The sequence below is a fragment of the Monodelphis domestica genome, chromosome 4 (assembly GCF_027887165.1).
Source record: "Monodelphis domestica isolate mMonDom1 chromosome 4, mMonDom1.pri, whole genome shotgun sequence".
Lineage (NCBI taxonomy): Eukaryota > Metazoa > Chordata > Mammalia > Didelphimorphia > Didelphidae > Monodelphis > Monodelphis domestica.
In genome coordinates this window covers 155,795,039-155,819,551 of record NC_077230.1, presented here as the reverse complement: position 1 = coordinate 155,819,551, position 24,513 = coordinate 155,795,039, and the positions used below count along the sequence as shown (strand labels likewise).

The window sequence follows — 24,513 nt, the reverse complement described above, 5'->3', positions numbered from 1 at the left end:
GAATTTATCTTGGTGTAGGGTGTGAGATGTTGATCCAAACCCAATCTCTCCCATATTGTCTTCCAATTTCACAGTAGTTTTTGTCAAATAGTGGATTTTTGTCCCCAATCCCAAATCTATTCCACTGATCCTCCTTTCTGTCTCTTATCCAGTACCATATTATTTTGATGACCACTGATTTATAGTATAGTTTGAGATCTGGTACAGTTAGGCCACCTTCCTTCTCATTTTTTTCATTATTTCCCTTGATCTTTTGTTGTTCCAAATGAACTTTGTTACCGTTTTTTCTAATTCAGTAAAAAAGTTTCTTGGTAGTTTGATGGGTTTGGAACGAAATAAGTAATTAAGTTTGGGTAGGATTGTCATTTTTATTATGTTAGCTTGTCCTACCCATGAGCAATTACTGTTTTTCCAATTATTTATATCTAGTTTTAATTGTGTGGAAAGTGTTTTGTAGTTGTGTTCATATAGTTTCTGTGTTTGTCTTGGCAGATAGATTCCTAAGTATTTTATATTGTCTAGGGTAATTTTAAATGGAATTTCTCTTTCTAATTCTTGCTGCTGAAATGTGTTGGAGATATATAGAAATGCTGATGACTTATGTGGGCTTATTTTGTATCCTGAGACTTTGCTGAAGTTGTTGATTATTTCCATATTATAAACTAGATTTTTAGTTGATTCTCTAGGATTCTTTAAGTAAACCATCATATCATGTGCAAAGAGTGATAGCTTGGTCTCCTCATTGCCTATTTTAATCCCTTCAATTTCTTTTTCTTCTCTAATTGCATCTGCTGGTCTTTCTAGTACAATTTTAAATAATAGAGGTGATAATGGGCATCCTTGTTTCACTAATGATGTTAATGGGAATGCTTCTAATTAATCCCCATTGCAGATGATGTTTGCTGATGGTTTTAGATATATACTGCTTATTATTTTTAGGAAAGGCCCTTCTATTCTTATACTTTCTAGTGTTTTCAATAGGAATGAGTGTTGTATTTTTTCAAAGGCTTTATCTGTATCTATTGAGATAGTTATGTGATTTTTGTTGGTTTGTTTGTTGATATGGTCAATTATGTGGATGGTTTTCCTAATATTGAACCATCCTTGCATTCCTGGTATGAATCCCACTTGATCATAATGCATGACTCTCGTAATCACTTGCTGGAGTCTTTTTGCTAGCATTCTATTTAAGATTTTTGCATCCAGATTCATTAAGGAAATTGGTTTATAGTTTTCTTTCTCTGTTTTTGACCTGCCTGGTTTTGGAATCAGTACCATATTTGTGTTATAAAAGGAATTTGGTAGAACTCCTTCTTTGGCTATTCTGTCAAATAGTTTGTATAATACTGGGATTAGTTGTTCTTTGAATGTTTGATAGAATTCACTTGTGAATTCATCAGGCCCTGGGGTTTTTTTCTTAGGGAGTTCTTTGATGGCTTATTCAATTTCTTTCTTTCTTTTTTTTGATACAGGATAATTTAAGTATTCTCTTTCTTCTGTTAATCTAAGCAATTTATAAGAATTTAATTTATATTTTGTAGATATTTGTATTTATTTTGTAAATATTATAATTTTGTAAATATTTATCCATATCACCTCTATTGTCATATTTGTTGCCATATATTGGGTAAAATAGTTTCTAATGATTGCCTTAATTTCCTCTTCATTAAGGGTGAGTTCTCCCATTTCATTTTTGATACTGTTAATTTGGTTTTCTTCATTCCTTTTTTTAAAAAATAAGATTGACCAGTACTTTGTCTATTTTATTTGTTTTTTTGTCCCTATTTTTCTCCATATATCTATTAACTCTTAATTTTTCTAAGATTTCATTCTTATCTCTTACCTTATTTATTTTTTGGTTTGATTTATCTAGATTTAATAAAGTTCAGGTATCCCACTAGTACAGTTTTACTATCTATTTCCTCCTTCAACTCTACTAGTTTCTCCTTTAGAAATTTGGATGCTATGCCATTTGGTGCATGCATGTTGTGTACTGATATTTCTTCGTTGTCTATACTGACTTTTATCAGGACGTAATTACCTTTCCTATTTCTTTTAATCAGATCTACTTTTACTTTGGCTTTGTCAGATATAATGATTGCAGCTCCTGCCTTCTTTTTCTCAATTGAGGCCCAATAGATTTTGCTCCAACCTTTAATTCTAACCCTGAGTCTATCTGCCTTATTTGTGTTTCTTACAGATAACATATGGTAGGATTTTGGTTTCTAATCCACTCTGCTATTTGCTTTTGTTTTATGGGTGAGTTCATCCCATTCACATTCAGAGTTATGATTGCCACTGTTAAGCTAGCTCCCTTTTTGAAGTCTGGATTTTTCCTCCATAAAAATTATCCAGGATCAATGTCTTCTTGTGTGTGTGTGTGTGTGTGTGTGTGTGTGTGTGTGTGTGTGTGTGTGAGGAAATTGTTTTTCTTGGGCATTGTTTGCTATCACTATGATGGTTTTTTCCTTAGTCAATTGTAATGGTTCTTTAATCTCATTCTTTGTCAAGTCAGTCAAACATTTTGAAATATGGGAATATCCTATGATATACTGTCATGAGAAGCCAGCAACCTCTAGGAATGCTCTGAGTTGTTTCTTAGTCCTAGAGATGCCTAGCTTCTGTATATCATCTATTCTTTGGCTAGAGATTTTTCTGGTGCCCTCTTCCAGGATAAATCCTAGATAATTTACTTTCGGGAGTAGCCACCGAATCTTCTTCTTAGAGACCTTATGTCCTCTATTATAAAGCTCTATCAGTAGTCTTTTTGAGTCTTCTAAGCATGTCTTTGGATCTGGTGATGCTAAAAGTAAATTATCCACATAGTACACCAACTTGCTATATCTCTCTGAAGTAATTGAAAGATAGAGGCTGATTCACAACATCCCTGGACAAGTATAGTCCAGCAGAGCTGATTTTGTCCCCATTGGAAAGCAAAAATGTTTCGGGAGTCAGGTTGCAATAGTATTGTGAATGTGCATTGCTCAGATCTATCGAGGTGTACCTCCGGGCACTGGGTGGAATTTGTGTAATGATATCATTTGTAGAAGGTGTAACGGTATGATTCTTTTTTATAAAGTTATTCACTGCCCTAAAATCCTCCTCAAATCTCCATGACTGGGTCCCATCTGCATTTAACTTGCTCTTCTTAATAGCTAAAATTGGACTATTAAATTCAGACACTGTTGGTCTTAAAAAGCCTTGCTCTATGCTATACCCATTGAACTTCCAAAAAACTTTTTTACTGAATTAGAGAAAACCATAACAAAGTTCATTTCGAAGAACAAAGAATCAAGGATATCCAGGGAAATAATGAAAAAAAAAATACAAAGGAAGGTGGCCTTGCAGTCCCAGATCTCAAACTATATTACAAAGCAGTGGTCATCAAAACAATTTGGTACTGGCTAAGAGACAGAAAGGAGGATCAGTGGAATAGACTTGGCGTAAAAGACTGGCGTAAAGACCTCAGCAAGACAGTCTATGACAAACCCAAAGACCCCGGCTTTTGGGACAAAAATCCACTATTTAATCAAAACTGCTGGGAAAATTGGAAGACAGTGTGGGAGAGATTAGTTTTGGATCAGCACCTCATACCCTACACCAAGATAAACTCAGAATGGGTGAATGACCTGAACATAAAGAAGGAAACTATAAGTAAATTAGGTTAACACAGAATAGTATACATGTCAGACCTTTGGGAAGGGAAAGATTTTAAAACCCAAGCAAGACTTAGAGTCACAAAATGTAAAATAAATAATTTTGACTACATCAAATTAAAAAGTTTCTGTACAAACAAAACCAATGTAACTAAAATTAGAAGGGAGGCAACAAATTGGGAAACAATCTTAACAAAAACCTCTGACAAAGGTCTTAATTACTCAAATTTATAAAGAGTTAAACCAGTTGTACAAAAAAATCAAGCCATTTTCTAATTGAAAAATGGGTACGGGACATGAATAGGCAGTTTTCGGTTAAAAAAATCAAAACTATTAATAAGCACATGAAAAAATGTTCTAAATCTCTTATAATCAGAGACATGCAAATCAAAACAACTCTGAGGTATCACCTTACATCTAGCAGATTGGCCAACATGACAGCAAAGGAAAGTAATAAATGCTAGAGGGGATGTAGCAAAGTGGGAACACTAATTCATTGCTGGTGGAGTTGTGAATTGATCCAACCATTCTGGAGGGCAATTTGGAACTATGCCCAAAGGGCGATAAAAGACTGTCTGCCCTTTGATCCTGCCATAGTATTGCTGGGTTTGTACCCCAAAGAAATAATAAGGAAAAAGACTTGTACAAGAATATTAATAGCTGTGCTCTTTGTGGTGGCCAAAAATTGGAAAATGAGGGGATGCCCCTCAATTGGGGAATGGCTGAACAAACTATGGTATATGTTGGTGATGGAATACTATTGCGCTAAAAGGAATAATAAAGTGGAGGAATTCCATGGAAACTGGAATAACCTCCAGGAAGTGATTCAGAGTGAAAGGAACAGAACCAGGAGAACGTTGTACACAGAGACTGATACACTGTGGTTTAATTGAATGTAATGGACTTCTCTATTAATGGCTTTACAATGTCCCTGAACAATCTGCAGGGATCTATGAGAAAAGAAAAAAAAAACTATCCTCAAGCAGAGGACAAAATGTGGGAGTAAAAACACCAAGGAAAAGCAACTGTTTGACTACAGGGGTGGAGGGGATATGATTGGGGAGAGATGCTAGATGAGCATCCTAATGCAAATACCAACAATAAGGAAATGGGTTCAGAGCAAGGACACATGTGATACCCAGTGGAATCGCACATTGGTTAGGGGAGGCGTGGCGGGAGGAGGTGGGGAGGAAAAGAAAATGATCTATGTTTCCAATGAATAATGTATTAAAATGACCAGATAAAATAATGTTAAAAAAAAAAGCCTTGCTCTAGTAAACTGTTAATGATTGGTGTTATGCCCTGGATAGCTTCTTTGCTAAGTTTGTATTGAGATATCTTAGGAGGCACAACATCCATGACTTTTATTTTTACTCGTGCTGCAGATTTTATTCTACTCACATCAATCTGATGTTTAACAAAAAACCCTCGTGGTATGTCATCAGGAATGACATTCACATTGCAGAGCTGCCCCGATTCTACATAAAAAAATCCTGTCCTAAAAGGTTATTCGGACATCCAGGAATTAGGAGAAATGTATGGTCAATGGTGAGAGGACCTAGTATAAGCATTGTGCTTTTGAGCTCTGGGACCTGCTATATTTCCCCAGTAGCTCCTGCCATTGAAACCATAGCTCCTATGGTGGTATCTCCTGGGAATGTCTTTAGGATGGTCTTGGAAGCACCAGTATCCACAAGAGCTTTGTATTGCTTTTCCCCCACCTTAATCCATATATATGGTTCAGGTTTATCTGTTGTCAATGAACCAATTGTCATGCTGTCACTTTGTACTGCACTTTCATCATTAGCTGACTGTATGGTTGGACCAATTCACATTTCTTGGTTTAATTCATTTCCTGACTGATCTTTATTAGCACTTAGGTCTATAGTGTCTTTCTCTTTCTGGGAACATGAATCTAAACCACAGCTGTTTGTATACATCCTTTGACTTGGTTAGACCTCCTTCTTGTATTCAGAGTGTTGGCTTCATGGAAGTTTCTTGAACCCTTGGCCATCATGGCAGCTGTTGTGCCCTGCATTCCAATATTTTCAAATCTAACTGATGTTATATTTTCAATATTTTGAATATGGTCAACTGTATTTTTAGCTTTACAACCATTTAGATTTGAATTTTCCACATTGTATTGTATAGGGTGAAAAATTTTAGCTTCCACATTCAAGCTAGGTCTTTTTTCTAAAGGATTTTGTACTAAACAGCTTTTTGAAATTTTAATTAGTCCAAGTGGGGATTTATCCATGTCATGTGTTTGTCTACATTATATGTAGTTTTTAAAGCTACATCTGCAATATCAACACTAGTCTGTGCATTCACATAATTGTTTTAATGCAGGGAATTGAAATTTTGTTTCTTGGTTTTCGTCATCAACTTGTGATTTTATTGATGATGTAAATTTCTATAAATTTCCTTTCTCTCCTGTTCAATCCCTGAACTCAATCTAAACTCAAAGAAAATTTTCAGATATGTTTTGATTTGTTCTTTAGTTTTCTCTTGACTGGGTACTATGCTCCTTCTGTGTGAATCTCTAATGTCTTGTCTTATTTCTGCTACTATGTTTGGTCTGTTTTTCTGTCTCCTTAAATTGTCTCTGCCTTTCACTCATGTTTTGGTTTGATCCTTCATTGGAAACTCTCACAGACTCTATGAATTCATTTTTAGGTATCACCCATGTAATTTCTTCTCCCTTTTAAAGTTTCAATTCTGTAAGTCCCTTATTATGTTTCACACTCTGCCAATTCTTTCTCCCATGCCCATTTTTATTCTCAATTATTTTAAGGTCCTGGATTCCTGCTGAATATTTCCCCTTAGTTACTACATCTGAGTATTTAGGCTTAGCTCCAGATTGTATGGCCAATTGCATAATCTTAAGGTCTGGAGTTCCAGAGCTCCTTAGGGTGCTATGATCACAGCATCTGTTTGCATTGGATCTATTATAAGTTCTTCTCTGATTTCTGGTATTTTTGTTGTTTTTCTCATATTTTTTTCTTTAAATAACAATCTTTTACTATGTGGCCTACTCTGCAACACAAAAAGCACTTCCTACTTTCTTTTTGACGTCTCTGTTGTTGGTAGGAGAGTCTAGAGTATGTTCTAATCGTTTGTAAAATTTTAATTTCTTCAATCTCTTTTTGCTTTAAAGATTCCTCAGTGTGGTGTAATTTCTGCTTTAATTCCCGCTTTTCTTGTTCCTTTTGGTTATCATGTAGGTATGTTGCAATGTCCCTCGGTTCAGTTCCTGTTTAATTGTCATATTTAGGGGGAAAATTCCTGAAAAATTCTTTAAATCTGTATTGCAGCCGCTAAGAAATTGTCTTCTTTCATGTGCCACAGATTCCTGAGAATCTTGATTCAATCCCATGATAGACTCAATGGTCTCGGATAGTCTATCAATAAAGGTTGCTTTATCCTTATCTTGATTCATTTTATCAAAATTTCTCCAAGCATTAGGCTTAGAACAAAATGATTTAACAGCCTGCAGAAGGTCTTCTCTTCACTTTCTGAGATAGGCTAAACTTGATGGACTGGCAAAATCAAAATCCACCCTCTCACCTGCTTTTAGCCAACTTGTCAGGGAAGCATACTGCCTGGTTTTGTCTATGAATTTTCTGTGTTCCTGAGGGCTAAAAACTTCAGACAAAATAAGATCTGTGTCTTCAAAATGAAGTGGAGTTGCCTATAAAACCCATTGTATCCAACACCACTCCTGTAACTATGTTGTATATATTATAAATCCAATAGAAAGTTATAATGGCCAGTACAGATGCCCAGAATAATATTTGTAGCATCATTTTTTATCTTCTACCTTATTCCTTCCCTATTCAATTTTTTTCTGTCCACTATTCTGGGGTGGGTTTAGGCTATTTCTGGGTGCCAAGTTGTATTAGAGGGTGATATTGGAAGATGAGGGGGGAACTAAATAGATGTTACTCCAGGAAACAGTTTTGAAAGAAGGGAGCTGATTTCAGAGGATACCTTTCCTTCCTGTTCTCCCTCCTAAGCAGCCTAATGGAGTTTGCCTAACAGACTCACGGTGAGTCAGTCCCTTTTTCTGATTACAAATTACTGAGGACAATTTCTGGGGTTACCTTTTTATTTTCTTGGGGGAAAGGAAATTAGAGGGAAATGAGAGAGAAGGAGATAGGATTTCTGTAATTCTAATTCTTATTTATTGAAGGCTTTGGTTCAAGTCTCTTCAAAAAAGAATATTTGGCTTCCCCTGAGGGAAAATAATAATGAATCAGTTGGGGTCTTTAATGGGCAAGACTCTCTTTTCTTCAACTCAAAACAGGTAGAGAAAGGTAAGCGCCAAGAATTTCTTCAGCCTTCCTCTTCAGAGAGGTTGGACAGAGAGAAGTGAAGTGATGTGGAGATCAGACCACTCCAAGCAGAAGTGTGTCCAGAAGATCAGCTTTGGCCAACTGTTTCTCCTTCTCAACCTTCCATAGAACCTTTTCCCCTCCCCTGATGGGTCTGGATTCTAAGTGCTCTCTTGAGTTTTGTTCTTTGCATTTCATTTTTTCTGTCTGTGCCCATTTCTCTAGATCATACCTATCCAATCATAAGTCTGTGTATAGATCTAAGGAGCATGTTTTTTGCCTGAGGCGACCTCTCCAGTCTCTGCAGCTTCTACTGTTTACTGCCCTTCTCTGCACTATCTCTGTGCGGGCACCCAAGGTCTGCACTCTTCAGCCTGCTGGGGTCTCAGGTCTAGCTGCTCTCAGGGGTAGGTCTTTGGTGGTCTTAGTCAGCTGCCAAGGACCTAGAGGTGCCCTTGCTTGCTCTAGAGGTGCCCCTCGCTCACTCACTGATTCTAGCACACTGGCTCTGACTTTGGCTCTGTAGGTGGGATGGGGGAGGGTTGGTTGATCAGCTCCCATTTTGGTGGAAGCTATTTCACCTTTTTATAGTGAGGAAATGCCCAAATCCCATGTGCCTTCAATGTTGCGTACTACTGTAGCGTCCTTTCATGCATATAAATTTGTTTTTTTTTTGGCCTTTTGAGGTAGTCTATATCGTTAGGTGGTGAAGAGAGGAAGAGTCCTGGGTCTTCACTGCCGCCATGTTTACCCAGAAGAAAAAAACATTTAGTATAGTTTTTATGAGTGTTTAAAAATGTTTCTGATTGATTGATTTATCCACTTGTTCATTCTCAAGATAGTGAAATGTAGAAGTAATGAGTTTCTTGTCAGACTGTTTGTTATTTGTGATATTCATAATAGCATTTATATAGCAATTTAAAGTTTGCCAAGTGCTAATGTTATTTTATTTGATCCTCACAAGAGCCCTGGAAAGGGGTGGGAGTGACAGGCAGGGGGAAGGTGCTTTTACTGTCTGAGGCAGGGTATGAACTCAGGTCTTCTTGATTGCAAGCCCAGAGTTCTATCCACTGTATCTCCTAGCTGCCTCTTAAATCTCTTTAAATTTGGTTGCAAAGACTGTATGCATAAAATGAGATTTCAGGAGCTTTCTGAATAACAGCAAACAGTAAACTTGTATAATGACAAGCTATTCAAAAGATATCTATGCAGAAATAGATAGGCAAGAAAGTAAAATAACCCTCATTTTAGTTTTTTTCTTTACATACATACATTCTATACATACATACATATCATAGGAAGAAAAATTATGGCTCTATTACTCTTTAACCCTGTATGGACTCAAAACCCAAGAACCCACACAAATAAATTCAAAAACAGGAAAATGCTAATGTTACCTATCCAGCAGTACTGCTCCCCCTCCAGTAGCAAAGAATATCAAAGCAGTGACACTCTTTTGGACCTTCCAGATGTTCTTAGATACACTCATTCACTCTTTCCATTATTAATTAACATGGTTAGGCTGAAGTAGGACTCAGGATTTGTACATCTGGTCAAGCAATATTAAATGTGTACATAGATGAGCAGGGAAGGGAGGAGGACAGGACCAAAGCTTTTGGAGGCAAAGACAAAAGGTTCTAGAATATCAATGCTGTAATGGAAGAGGGTAAAACTTACTTTCAACCTGCCATCTGGTAATTTCCTGCTTTAACAAGTTATTCCTGTTAACCAAGAGCTAAACTTTGTTGTTTTTACACATAGAATATGACTATGAGTATGATCAAAACCCTCTAAATTTGATATCTTGTGGAAAAATCCCAAATGCTCCTATTTAGGTTACCAATCTATAGTAAAGAGTTATTGCAAACAGGAAGAAAATCAAACTTTCATTATCTGAAGACATTTACAAAAAAAAAAAAAAGGAAAACCAGAATTAGGTTTTGCCTGCCTCTCTGTTCCATGTGGCATATTACATATACACTACTTAAATACATCACTATATATGTGGTGTGTGTGTATAAGATCATACCACTCAAATTTAAATGTTGCCAACACTAGAACTAAAGCTCCAAAGATAGTTACTAGATAATGAAAAGTTCATGCTATTCAAACACCAAGGCCAAGTTTTTTTTTTAAATCTATCTTCTTTTTGTCAGCAGCTTTTTTTTCCTACTGCAATTAGCCATCTGACATCTGTTTCATTAGTTCATAGCAAAAAAGAATCTGATTCTACAAAAAGACAATTCTCCAAAAGTGCTATAAAAAGGGTAGTAGATACAATGCATTGTACTCAGTGTCAAATCTAGCGTAGTGTGAAAAAGAAATTTCTAAGTTAATATTAAAATAATTTTTATGCTCTGGGACATGTCATCCTTTTAAAGACCAGTCACATTTTTCTTTCAATTCTAATTCATAGTTCCATTTATATTATTATAGTTTTGTTTTTTAAACCCTGAAATTTAAGGTGGATATAAGATCCTAATTTTTAAAAATGTCCTTCATACCATGTAGGAAATAAACCCACAGTAGAATGTAAAGGGGATATTGTAATTTCCAAAAAGGAATCAGAAGAGTATAAAGAAGTTTCCTATAACTTGAATAGTTGGTCTTTGCTCCATTAAAAAGACTTTTGTGCTGGGCCAAGGAAAAAAGCAAAAGTTGACAGCTCAGAGGATATAGGCAGGCAGAAGCAAAAATACATTGGAAAGCATGATTAAGGATAAAGAAATGATATTGGTCAATGACTGGAGACTACCTAGATATCTCACAAATAAATATCACAAATAATTTGATGAAGAAAAATGGAAAACATATATAATGCCAAGGATTGGTAATGACTATTATCACTTCCTTAATAAGTTTAGTCAATTACTTAATCCATCATTTTAATAAGGAGACTAAAAGAGTTTAGAAACCACTTCATTGCAGCCAAGACAATTCCAGTTAAGAGTACAAACTCATTTCTGAGATCTCATAGAAGATGAAATGGGAAGATTATAAGTAGCATCATGTAATACAACAAAAAGTAGTGGAGAAAGAAATAAGTTCACAGAAAGCTTAACAATAGATCCAACTTAAAAAAAAAAAGTCATCCTGAGGGCATTTAAGGATGAGACTAGCAGGATAACAGATTTATGAGAAATGTAAATCTGGATTCTAACACCAGAGACTCCAAAGTACTATGTGAGGAATTTAAAATGCCATTTAAAATACAAAGATAGGAAAAGCAATAGGCCTAAACTATACAAAGCAAAGAAGGACTGTTCTGGAATATAATACTTTTGAGGTTTTAATGGTTTGATTTTCAAGATTATCTGAAAGTTGGAAGGATGCCAAAGGAAAATAAAAAGTTGGAGACCTTTTTTGTTATAAAAAAAGTGAAAAGAATATATCAATAATTACCAACCCATATGATTTTTTCTTGTATTGCTATAAAATTTTTATATGTCTTGATATACATATCAATACATACCCCAGAATGGTACAAGACAAAGAGATCTAATTTGAACCCAGTACTTTGTACCTTAAGCAAATTACTTTATCACTCTTGGTCTCAATTCTTCATCTATGAAATATGGGAGGAAGAGTGTGTATTAAATTATATAGCTTTTAAGGTCATTCAGCCTTAATCCTGTGGTTCTATTTGTACTTGATGAAGGTATGAAAAGATAAACAGCTGCCTTTAAAAAAATTAAATCCACCCACCCAGAATAATGGACATTTTCATAATCTGAAAAGCAAGAATTGTCTGTATCTCCATGGAAACTAATATTTTCCCTGCTTATAACATTTTAGCAACTTTAAATAATAACAAAATCAAGGATAGTATTATTACTCATCTGACACATGACAAAAACTAAGTATTTTAAAATTTTGTGATTTCATTGACCTAAGCACTCCTTTACCAACAAATCACAAATCTTGTAAATCATAGTAGATTCCTCTCTTCATGAATTGCTATGGTTGACAAAATTCTCCATTTAGTAGTAGTCTTCTGGTAAGAGTTCACTGCTTGTTCACATCCACAACCTTTTCTATTTATCAAGTGCTTCCTGGAGCTTACACTCAACTCGTATAAATTTCCAAAGCCTGACATGATAACACAGTAGATATTAGGGACCCCCCTCCAAAAAGAAGAAAAGTCACTGTTCTTTGAAAAGGAAGTTTACAGAATGACATTCAAATGCTCTTCTCTGCAACAGAAAATTTTGCTATATATATGAATATGACAACTATCTCTATGAGGGGAAAAAATAAATAACTGATTGAGAAGATATGTCTGAAAAACACATACACTATATACTAAAATGTATTAGCCACAAATTTTTTTCTTTTCTTTTATATTTCCTAAAAGTACTATACTTAAATATCTGTTCAAAGTACCACCGTATAGTCTTTTTTTTTTTTAAAGATAGAAGAGTGGTAAGAGCTAGGCAGTGGGGATTAAGTGACTTGCCCAGGGCCACACAGCTGGGACGTGTCTGAGGTCAAATTTGAACCTAGGACCTTCCATCTCTAGGCCTGGCTCTCAATATACTGAGCTACCCAGCTGCCACCCCCCCCCCCCCCCACCGCCACCATATAGTCTTAATAAGTATAGAAAAGCAAAGATGCTATACTAGAATGTCAAAAAAGTAATAAAAATTGTTTCACATTTAATATCAACTATCTAACACTGGTAGGCAAATTTGTTTAATGTATTTATTACCTCATATTAGTTTATAAGTTTCTTTTTTCCTGAGACTAGGCAATGATTCACCTTTTCTCAGGGAATAACTATTTCTCTCTTTTTAAGACTGTCCATGCCCTGACTCTCCAGGAAGAACACTGTGCATTAGCAGCAGCAATCTTTAACCACAGTTATTTAAACAGCCTTGGCCTAGTTATAATGGATTTACACAGTATGTGTTAGACTCTTACTCTAGGAGTTTTCAAGTTTCTATAGGGATATAATTTAGTAGTCACTGGGTTAATATACTAAACATGCTCTTAAATTTTTCACAAATAGAGGGAATACTGTAAAGAAAAGTATACAAGTTATAAATTATATATACCCTCTAATAGACTGTCTGAACACCATACCAATTGTTCTCAGATCAATTAGGCATGCCTGTCTTTGCTATGAATGTCATATTTATGGAAGCAGAAGAAAAGTTTTTGCAAAAGGCCCTAACTTAAATTTTTTTTCTACTTATAAGTAAATTATAGCTGGTTGTAGGACATAGAATCTAGAATGCTTAAAAAATGAAAATGTATTTGATGTACATTTTAAAAGAAGTTGATGATTTTCATATGGAAGTCTGGGTTTAAGCATCAATAAAAAGTTTTTATATAATACACCAATCAGAATCAAAGAAAATAAAGTCTAAAGCCTATATCTATAAAAAACCATAAAAGTTCTTTCCCTGTGCAAGTACTCACCCTGCTGGTATTATATAGTATATTCTTCTTTACTTGACATTTTTTGAATAACCATGTATTTCCCACAAAGGACAAGAGATGGCAGAATTTTCCCAACCTAATCTGAAACTGCACTTGCTACACAACCCAAAAAAAGTATCACATATGACTTTTGTGTTCCATCTGAAGGGCTAATTACATATATTTGCTTTCTACTGTTTATAATCATTCAAAATTTCAGCCCGATATATAAAGCAAATAGTTTCTTTTCTATGATTAAAACTATTTTACTGTATTTTGAAAGGAATTTAATAACATGATTTTAATTGGGTCAGAACATTTTTTCAATTTGACTCATTCTCATATTAAAAAGAAATATATTAACATGGAATGATTCCTATTATTAGGAATAAAAGTATGCAGAAAGTTACAAATTTAACCTTACAAAAATGTGCATGCTTCTACAGTGTAATGAGAACGATATCAACTTAAATTTTATTCAAAGTTATCTCTTATTTCCCAGGAGCAGTGAAGAACAGCAGTACAACTTCTTAATGTTTTGAGTATGGGATGAAAGAAAGTTATACTGAATACATCCCACGAACCATGGTAATGATTTCTAAAAGAGTAGAATCAGCACAAAATTATTCTTTCATGTGAATCCTTCTTTAACTTCCAAAAGAAAATCATCAGGACCATTTAAAATTTCTCATAGCAATTTACCTTTCCTTTACAGTTATCACATTCTGCTTTAATTCATGATCATTTGATTGCTTAATTGCCAAATATAATGGATTATCTCAGTCACCAACTTTCTTGACCTTTCTGTGAGATCTAATACATTAACCAATCCTTCCCAACTGGAAAGTTTCTCCTTTCCAGGTTTTCATGCTGTCTAGGTGTATCTCCTATTTGTCTGACCACTACTTCTCAGGCACTTTGTTAGACTATCATTCATATCACTCCATCTAAATGTAAATATATTCCAGGGCCCTGTTCTGTGCCTTCTGTTTTCTGTCTAGACTCTCCCTCGATGACTTTACCAGTTCCCATGAGTTCAATTATCATCTCTAAACAGATGACTTCCAGATCTATCATCCCTAGTGTGTCTCCTGAGTTCTAGTCCCATATGACTAACTTTCTATGAGACATTTCCAACTGGATATCTTCTCAAATGACATGTCCAAAACAGAACTCATTATCTTTCTGACCAAAACTACCTAGCACACCTGTTGAGGGTAGCCAAATTCACACCTTTTACACCTCACTCTCTCATATGTCCAACTAGTTGTCACATGTTGACAGTTTCACTCTCACAACATCACTTGGGTCCCTCTCTTTCATCACCAACTGAGTTCAGGATCTCAACGTCTTTCACTTAAGACTATAACAGCATCCAAATTGGTCCCCCAAACTTAAGTCCACCCCTTTCCAATCTCATCTTCTACCCTTCTGCCAAGGTGATCTTGGCATATCATTGCCATTGTTTGGAACATGTCACTCCCCTGCTTAATAAACTTCAGTTGTTCCTTACTACCTTTAGAACCAAAAACAAACTCCTCTTCCTGGAACATAAGTCCCTTTATGACCTGCCCCCAACACATATTTCTTGCCTTTTTTAATTACTTTTCTTCAAATACCCTAAGGACCATAGGATAGTTTGCCTATCAGATCTATAGAGAAGGGAAGAATTTATGACCAAACGAGAAACAAAGAACATTACAAGACTTAAATGAATAATTTTGAAATTAAATTTAAAAAATTTTGTGTGTACACACACAAAACCAATGTAAACAAACCAAAGGGAAACTGGGGGAAAAGTTTACAACAAATTTCTATGATAGAAAGGTCTCATTTCTCAAATATATAGTTAAATTTGTAAGAATACTAGTCATTTCCCAATTGACAAATAGTCAAAGGAACAAGTAAATTTCAGATTAAGAAATCAAAGCTATCGATAATCATATGAAGCAAGGTTGTAAATCACTCGATCATAAAAATGTAAATTAAAACAACTCTGAGGTACCACCTTATACTTTTCAGATCAACCAATATGACAGTAAAGCAAAGTGATAAATATTGGAGGGGATGTGGCAGAACTGGGACACTAAATGAATACATTTAGTAGAGTTGTGAACTAATCCAACCATTTTGGAGAGCAATTTGGAACTATGCCCAAAGAGCTAGAATTTTTTTTTTCTAGCTAATTTTCTGACTCTGATACTTTTCTTTCCTGATCTTATCTATTTAAACTTTCCTCTCTTTTTCTCCTCACAGTCAAATAGATTCCCCTTTCCTTCAACTAGTACTATTCATTATTTTTTTACATTTCGTTTTTTGTCTCTTTCCAGAGAGGATTTCCACTCTCTTCATTTATCTACCCTGTCTTCTCTAGACCCTTTTCTCTGGGCCATGAGTCTTATAAAGTATCTGGGCTCTCAAAACTCCTGAGGAATCCATTCTGGGCTTTATTTCCTATGGAGTTTCTGACACTGCCTTGCAGAGTTTATCTAAGAGAGTCCCTTTTCCATTGTACCTCACTCCCAGATGTCAATTTTTTCCAGTGATAGAGAGATTACTGCCTCACGGTAGGACACCCTCCCTCCCCTCACACAGATGATGCAACCTACCATTGATCTATAATCCTCTTGGGTTGCCTTCTTTTCTCCATTTGCCTCAAAAAATCTTCTCTGCAAGTCTATGCCCTTCCATTCCTCCAACTGCTAATACACTCCAGAACCATAGTGGTGGTACATGTGCCAAAGGGGGCACTCAGAACCCTCTCTGTGGGCATACTCGCTGTCACCACAGTACAGAGTTCACCAGAAAGCAGAAGGGACATGTGACTAGGCTGCTCCCCTTCCTTTCTCCACAGGTGCCTGAGGACATCTCTCACATCACCTGCCCCTCTGGAAGGGTTCTCCATCACTGCCCCAGAAGCTAGATTTTTCTCTTCCAAGTTAGTACAAGTGGTCTTTTGAAGCACTAAATTCCCCAGACCATACCTAGCACAAGGTTTCCATTTCCCATTATAAAACCTCTCTATCCACAAAAGCATTAATCAATAAAAACTCCTTCCCACTACCAAATTCAGGCCTTCTACCTTCCACCATATTAATCCTTTCTCTCTTCTCCTCACCCACTCCTCTATAGGATCTTCTCTTCCTGAGAGTCTATAGAAGTCTATTCCTGCTCATTAATGGCTCTTGATTTGACCTAGGCACATTATGCATTCTCTCCATTCTCCAGTTCTTCCCCCACTCTTATGTACTCTCCCATTCTGTATTATAGTCTTACCAAAAACTAAAAAAATGATTCAAGGCAAGAAGTTACCATGTTCATAATTACTCAAGCCTACCTCTTTACTATAACTTCCATTTCCACCTTTACTCCTTTTCCTTTCTCCTTGTGCACATTCAAAAGGAAGTTCTTATCTCTCTGCTATCAATGCTGTTGTTATTGTTATGGCTGGCTGCTGTATTAGTTCACCCTTTTAGCATTTTGGGAGTCTGGGGTTTTTAAGAAGCAAATAATTTCTTCAGGTTTGGTTTTCTTTCTAAGAATGTTTCAAATACCTCTCTTGCCAAAAATTCATCTTTTTCATTAATGTTATACTTAGATTTGCAGGTAGTACACAAGGTTTCGGCTTGAGCTCCATTGCTCTCTGGAACACATTCCATTCTCTCCTGTATTATCTGGAAAGTGCAGAATCCTTGAATTTCCTTGGCATTTGAAAGTGTTTCTCCTGATCACTTGTAGAACTTGTTTTGAATTGAATTGTTAAATTTAACCACTCTATTTCTTGGAGTTTGTGTCCTTGAATTTTTTTTTCCTCTGGTGGAGACATATGAATTGTTTTAATTAGTATTTTATTTTCTGTGTTTAGAAATTCTTAGAAGTTCTCATTTATTATTTCCTGCATTATGGTGTTTAAGTTTTTCATCTTTCATGTTTTTCTGGGAGACCTATGATCCTTAGGTTGTCTCTGGATACAGATTATCTTTAAGCTGAGTATGTTTATCTGGATAATAAACACATTTTCTTTTGTTTTTTTATTCTCTTCTGGATGGTTTTTCACTTGTGTGTATTTGTATTAATCTACTTTTTTGTTTCTTTAGCAAGATCTGCCATCACAATTTAAAATTTTCAACTCTGACTATTATATTTACTGTGCAGACCATAAAATCTGCTCTTATAATTTTTACTTTTCCTTTAAGCCACTCAGGAAAGTGTTTTGTAGTTCCATGTTCTCCTCAAATTCCAAAGGGTCTGATTAAATGTTAAGATTATTTTCCTTTGTTCTGCAGTATTTATTCATAGATGCCTATACTAATTTACTAAATCTGGGGGTCATATCAACCACATTAACAGCACAACCTCTGCTGTTATTACAGATTCAGCTTTATATATTAGTTTTCTTCTTTCTGAGATTTTGGTAATTTCCATTTTGTTTTTTCCTATTTATGATAATATTCACTTTCCCTTTCTCTCCCTTCTGATGGCATGTTTTCTGGAGGCTAGATCTCAAAAGGATTTCAGTCTTTTCTTACACAGAACAATTCAAAGTTTATGAGTTTAGCCTTCTGCCCAAACTGACCTGTGGCAGCAGAATTGGTCCTAGCCAGACGCTAGGCTTTCCCCCTCAGTCTTTGCAGAATGTAGCATGCCACCTTCCCTTAGTTGCTCCCTTTCACCCCTTCCTAGAATGTCCTCTCCCTACTCCTCAATTCTATGGTCCAACAATGGCAATTTAGGGGGCTTGCTCCCTGTGCTATGTGGTTGATTTCTGTATCCTGAAGCTTTAGGAAGAAGGTAGGTCAGAATGTGGGTTTGAGTTCTGTTTCAGGCCAAAACCCTGTTCTCCCCTCATCTCTGTTGAAGTGATCTTTTATAGCACAGAATGCTGCCACTGACGTGCTGGCTCAATGTCATGACCCCAATAAACCTCTATAGCCCAGAGCATTGCTATAACACTGGTTGTCTATCACAGCCACAGCAAGTTTACAAAGCTAGGATCTCCATGGCCCTAGAAAGGAGGGAAGACTGAGGTGTGGGGTTAGGTAGGCCCAGGTATTGCCTCCTCTGACTTGTACAGTCTCAATGTTGTTAGTGTGTGGGTGATGAGGGAGGGTATTAATTTATGACCCGATATTTTCCTGACCTTTTGGATAACAAATGTCCTAGACTAGACTATAGAGATAGTTGAAGTTGCTTTATCTTAGGCACATAATTTCTGATATGGAGAGGTATGAGATGTCATGGAGATCAGAGAAAATGTACGGCAATCCAGCTTGTAGATCATATAATCCAAAAATCAACTTTAGCATTCTTGACACTATCAAAAAAATATTTTGTTTGTTGTTATATTAGAATTCCCAGGTATTTAAACCCTCTCCTCTCCGCTTCCTGCCTGACAATATTTTTACAGGACTATACAATTATTTACATTTCTATTACAAATCTAAGTTAAATGGTGAATTCCTTATATATCTATATTGGTTGCCTCAGGAAAAATCCCATTTTTTTCTCACTGGACTATTTCCCTTCGTGTCTTCAGAATTTTATGTTTGAACAACTCCCTTATTCCTAAAATGACTTCTGTCACCTTTTGCTTCATGGGATCCTACTATCTTTTCTCCAACACTTTAAAAAAAATCTGTTTCCCCCAAATTTACAGTACATTCCAGACTATGATCAGATTTATTCTACTTCTCTATCACAAAGAGTGGCCATTACCTCTCAGGGTTCCAATCATTTGCACCCCAGTAATTAGTTCCTTTCTGTTAGTGAGAATCGGCTCTTGAGAAGAATTTACCTTTGCTGAAAGATGAAATCACTAAAGCAAAACAAACAGTTATTTGCTCCTCCATTTTTGGCAGAGAGAACACTCCAGCAGATGTCTGGATAATTGAAATCTCCCAACATTATTTACAATTGCTTTTGTAACAGAATTATAAAGAGTTGCTTACCAAAGTCCTCATCTATTTCCTTTCTTTGGACAAGTATTCTGAAGTATAGTCTAATGACAAAAATTGCTCCTGTTTCTCTCTCCTTTGCATTCACCAATTGCTGTCCTATTTTCTCCACTCTAGTTCCTGGATTTCTTCACTTGAGTATTCCTTCATAATTATCCTCCACCTGCCCAACTTGAGCCTGTGAAATTGGGATTCACTCCACTCTACTTATTCTTTGAAATTTTAGTCACCAAGAAGGTATACACCTCCACTTAAAGATTAAGTGTGGGGAGGAAGGTCTATGACACACGTGCTAGCAAGTGACAAATCAGAAACAACTGACTGCTCCCCTGGCCAGTCCAAAGAAGTTTAAGCCACCATTGGTACATGTAAGACACAGGAAGTGACACAAAGAACTGCCTTTATATTTCACAGTCACTTTCTGTGAGGAGGTCTTCGCCTTGGAACTTGACCATGGAGGAGCTCGGGCTTGAGATCTCAGACTGCTTCCCCTTGGACTGCCACGAGCCCTTCTCCAAGATGAGAGTCTCTCCAGAGGCTAGTGACTCCAGAAAGCCAAGGGAAAGGGAATCAGCCTTTTCACTCACCACATGGCATTGTATTTGAAGCATGTCAACAGTATTGAGAAGATTTTTCTTTAACTTTTTTATTTTGCAGTAATATAAGTTTAAAATACATTTGTTCTAATATTAATACATACCCAAAAAGCTTTAGACTCTAAAAATGATGCCATTGTTTAAAAGAATTATGGGATTTTGCTTCATGATTTTGTCTGATTCCAGAAGAAGGGAATATACAAAAGAGCCATTGTACAGTGCTAAAGAAGCAAAGAGCACCTGCATAATTAGCCAATGGGCCACAAGGTCAAAGAGACCAGATTCCAGTGGGATGGATGTAATTGTGAGCCAAGACAAGAGGACTTGAACTTGTTTGGGGTTCGAGGTTGAGGTTAACATATGTTAAATGCAGGACTTCCTTGAGCCACATTCTATCAAGCATCTTCTTTTCACTGCCATCTAGGCTTCCATTTGCTGCTGAAATCTAGTCCCTTTTCTGTCTTTCATGGTGTGGCAAACTTTTTACAGGTCTAGCTACTGATTGGGTAAATGCATAATTGCTTAAGTCATTTTAATTGGGCCCTGATATAGATTTGTTTTTCCTTTACTTAGATTGTTTAGACATAAGACTTTTACATTTTGTATTTCATCCACAAGTTATTTTTCTCTTTTATTTGGATTTTTTCACGTTTTTGATTTTCTTTTGCAAATTGATTCATATACCTCATAACTCAGCCTTGCATCCCCAAGTAATCCCTGTGTTTGTTATTATTCAACTCAGGAAGACCAAGTTATTGTTGTGAACTTTGATTGAAATTTGAGGAATTTTAGGATAAAAAACTTGCTACCTCCCAGAATCCAGAATGTGCCATGAAAATAGATGCCTGCAGAGACCACATGCTGCACCAGAAGATCCAGAGTGAATTTTGGGAATTGAATTGAACTGTGAGAGGGAGGGGGGGTTGAAATGCCTTTGTTTTGAATGTATAATTATTCTAAAATGCAAAGTTTAAATTCTTTTTTGAGAGTAATTTTGGGATAGGAAACATGCTACCTCTCCGAATCCAGAAAGTGAACTGTTTGGAGAAGGAACCATGAAGATGCCTCCACAGACCACATTATGCACCAGAAGATCCAGAGTGAACTTTAGGATGGGGGGATTTGAATTGTGTGGGGTTGAATGCATTTGTTTTGTATGTATATTCATATGTAAAGGGAACTGCCCCCTAACTGGCTTTTTGTCAATGCACCTATAACAACCATTGGTTTTGTTCTCTTTTCCTTTTATCCCCAAATTATTGTAATTTCAAAGTAGGTTTCCACAGATTTCAGGGGGGAATGTATAATTGAAAATCTGTTACCCTAAAAAAAGAACTACATATACCAGAAGCCCACTGACTTCCTGTTATTAAGTACTTCTTGTAGACAAAGGATATTAGTGAGTGCATGGTCCTGTCCTCTTGGGCTTGTAGCCAGTATGGTGGCAATGGTAAGCTAAGCACAGGGATTTTAAATGGGCTAATCAGTCATGGGCATGTGGTCTTTATTTTGTATCTTCCTTATTCTTTGATTTTGAATGATCATTAATAAACCTCCTAAAATATAATATTTTTATTATTGACATTAATTTTAATTTTTACAAGCCATAGTCTAGTCATGGGTTTCATTCCAGCACATCTATCTATCTATCTATCTATCTATCTATCTATCTATCTATCTATCTATCTATCTATCTATCTATAAAGTTAAATTTACCTCCTGGTATAAGTATTTCTACCTCCTCTTGTTTCCTGCCTAAGCTTTAGGCATGGTTGTGTAGACGTTTGAAGGTATGAATTTCACTACTAGCTCTCTGCTTGAATTTTGCCTTCTATGAATTTCTTTTTCTTTTACTGTGGCTTCTTCCTAGAAGCTCTTACTTGGAGGATCTACATGGACAGACTTGTCCCTCCTCTCTCCTCTGTTTGGTATAGTCTTTTGTAGTCTGGCTCCTATCTTTTCCTTTTTTGATTTTATTTTCTTTTTATACTGAATTTAATACCAAATAAAATAAGCATTTACATATACAATATAGGTCTGTTATTTGTATTCCTTGGGCCCAGAAAAAAACAGATGGTTAATAATATCTGCTTGTATATTGTTATTATTTTATTATTACCTAAGAAGATGACAAAGCTGATGAAAAGCAAACCCAACCAAGGTGGTACCAAACCACAAATATTGTTTCTTTTCAGTTACCAAAAGGAGATATAGGATCTGAATTTAAATTCAAGAGCATTTTGAGCACTGATCCTTAAAGAACAGATAGGAAAGAAGGAACGGTTAAGAGTTTTGAAATTATCAAAGAAAGGCTATCTCTGGTATGGAGGAGGGTTATTGTCCTACATAAAACTTATGACATCTGTGCTTGTAAAAATACCTGGAATAATTTTGGGATATATCCCAAATAAATGTCTTTATTACTTTCTTGCATTGTTTTTTTTTTATTGGACTCACCACAAATCCCAAGTGAACCCTTGATATAACATTTTGATGTAAAGGTTGGGCAATTCTCTTCCAACTTACCCTTCAGGGAAAAAATGTCATCAGTTAAACTTTTTCCATACCTCCTATACAACTAAGTTAGTAGCTGAAGGCTATAAAAGGATTTTTAAAATGAAAAAAAAAAAAAGGGATTGAATATGTTATTTGGTTGTATTTGCACAGAACTGGTGTACATATAGAATATTCTCTGTTGAACACTTTTGAATAAGGCATTTTCCTCTCTAAATGCCTAAAGATTAGCTGTACCAAGAAAAGAAATTTCAAAAACTCCCACTTTCCTTGCTGAAGTAAGGTTAGGAAAGGTAAAAAGAAAAAAGAAAAAGAAAAATTATTAAATATCCCCCTCTTGTGGCCATGAAAAGGAACATACAGAATTATAGTTTAGAGAAAGTTGAACAAATTGAGTAAGTGTTCAGCTGTGGAAATCTAGGAGGGGGATGGAGAGGGACAGGGAGAGGGAGAGAGAGGAGAAAGAGACACACACACAGCTTTTACAGAATAGCAGAAGGTAAAATTACAGAAGGAAAATGGGTTTATACAATTATATAGTTCTAATCAAACTTTTCAGAACAGCTCAGTACCTCTGTGGATTATATTTTGGGGGCTGGACCGAGTTTAGAATAGATGCCCCAGATGATATGGGGAAGAAGAAAAGCCTTAAACAATGCCAGGGTTATTCAGGACCTCCTAAGAATACTCAATCAATACTTAGGGTGGGGTCTATTTAAAAATTACTATTAGCAGAGGAACTGCGGTTTGTTCATCTGCTTCTATCTTCTCCCTAAAAATATTTCCAATCTTCTTATAATAAATTCCATTTCAGTAACTTAAATCTTAAAAAGTAAGCTTTACTTTAATTCAGTACAGAAGGTTCTGTAAAGTGAAATTATAATTATATAGTCAGTCATGGATAATTCTAATGAAAGGTGAAGACAAAAGTAAAGGTCTACAAACCTCTGATTAGTTAAGGGTGTAAAAAGGATTGCTACCCTGCAGTCATCTCAAAATGAAAGTCTTATAACTTACCAATAAGAAAAGTGAGTTGGCATGGTCAGAGGAATGAGAATGGATTTAAGAGATGTTATATGGATAGAATGGCAACATTGGCATTGTCTGGACATTTGGAGTAAAGGAGAATGAACAATTAAGATAACACTAAGGTTACAAACCTGGGAAACTGGAAGGATGATAGTACATTCAATAAAAATAAGTTTAGAAGGAGGGTGAATTTGGGGAGAAAAAAAATAAGTTCTCTTTTTGGACATGTTAAGTCTGAGATGTCACCAGGACATCCAGTTTAAAATTTCTAGTAGGCTATTAGTGATATAGGACTGAAGCCATGGAAATTAATGGTAAATAGGTCTGGGAGGTATGTGTATAAATATAATAATTAAATCCATGGTAGTTGCTACAGTCACTAAGGAAAAGTATAAAAAAAGAAAGGAAGGAAACCCAGGACAAAATCTCAGGAACACTCACAGTTAGAAGGCTTAATATGGAAGATAAGCAGCAAAAGAGATGAAGAATGAACTCTTATATAGGGAGGAAGCAAATTAGGAGAAAATACAGTTGTAAAAACCCAGAGAAGAGAAAGTATCTAAGAGGATAGGATGGTCAACAGTGTCAAATGAAGCAGAGAGGTCAGAGAATGAGGTCTGAGTAAAAGATCGTTACATGCAATTGAGCAGTTACTGGTAACTTTGGATGGAGACTTTGAACCCCGTCTACAAAGAACCAAGGAGAAGTTGATAATGAAGGCAACAAGTCTCGAAAGAATTTCCTATGTATCTGGCTAAGGAAGGAAAGCAATTGATTAATAACTAAAGAGATTATGTTATATGGGAATAATGGAACATTATTGTAACACAAGAAAAGAAAATGATCAGTTTAAGAGGATAATGGAAAGACATCCATAAACTAATATAGATCAAAGTGAGAAGAACTAGGAGAAAAATTTGTACAACAGTAACACTGTAGAGAAAAATAATTTTGAAAGACTTCAGAACTCAATGAATTCAGTGATAAACCATGAGACCATAAGACTAAA

At 35.8% G+C, this 24,513-nt stretch overlaps 1 protein-coding gene across 2 annotated transcripts in view; it reads right to left on the bottom strand.

Annotated features, from left to right (window-relative positions):
• ARL6IP6 (ADP ribosylation factor like GTPase 6 interacting protein 6) overlaps positions 1-24,513 on the bottom strand; it is a 100,532-nt gene that overhangs the window by 53,937 nt on the left and 22,082 nt on the right. The window lies entirely within an intron of this gene.